At 43.1% G+C, this 795-nt stretch overlaps 1 long non-coding RNA gene across 1 annotated transcript; it reads left to right on the top strand.

Moving 5' to 3' along the window:
- Positions 1 to 235: 235 nt before the first annotated feature.
- LOC109954256 (uncharacterized) lies at positions 236 to 554 on the top strand. The gene is made up of 2 exons (XR_002274062.1): positions 236 to 327; positions 407 to 554. It is a non-coding gene; the product is annotated as an uncharacterized LOC109954256 (long non-coding RNA).
- The last annotated feature ends 241 nt before the right edge of the window (positions 555 to 795 follow it).

Genomic DNA, 795 nt, shown 5'->3' with positions numbered 1-795 from the left:
AAATGCATGAAGTTGAAGGCCAAGTGGCCTTGACTTTCAAATTATAAAATGAATGGCCTAGTTGGAGCATTGTAATAAGAAATAATTTTATCCACTCAGCCCTTGTATCCTCTGAGAATGGTCCTGTTCACTTGGAAGATATTTCTCTATACCTAAAGACACTGAAGTTCTTTTAAATTGTCCAGTATGTTCTACTTTGGCACTGGTCTGTCATCTCACTGGGTGTCAACTGCCTGCATGTGTTTTCAGTCAGGGGTTCCTGCCTTCACAGTCAAGCAGCCAGAAGATGCAATGGCTGTGCTTAAGGACAGGTCCAAAGAGACAGGTGTAAGTGCTCACTCAATGCAGTCTTTCCAGTCAGTGTCTCCTCCAGCTTTGTGTAATACAGTCTAACCTGGTGTTGTAGTGTCCTCTTTGGGTGTGTCCAGACCTGGACGACTATCAGGCAGACTGTGGACCTTTGCACCTGGGCCTGGCAGGGCAACACCAGCGCTCCAATGCCTCCCTGGCCCTCCAGCTGAGTCACACTTGGCTGCAGAAAAGATGTCTACCAGGTGGGGTGGAACTTTATGAACTGAATGGCAAGGAGAAAATAACAATTCCAAAAACATAGCACAATATTGGCTTCATAAGAGAGAATCCATCTTTCTTTGTGTAATATTTTTGAACCAGGCAAATTTATAAATGCTGCCTAAATCATATAAAGACTGTGACAACCCAGGGTTAAATATGTAAAGAGATAAAAGCTGTTTTATAATGGCAGTGTTACAGTATGTACAGTGGTGTGAAAAAGTG

This window comes from Monopterus albus, unplaced genomic scaffold (genome assembly GCF_001952655.1).
Source record: "Monopterus albus unplaced genomic scaffold, M_albus_1.0 scaffold5178.1, whole genome shotgun sequence".
NCBI lineage: Eukaryota > Metazoa > Chordata > Actinopteri > Synbranchiformes > Synbranchidae > Monopterus > Monopterus albus.
Note: the sequence above shows the minus strand (reverse complement) of the source record. Positions and strands in the feature narration are given on the sequence as shown.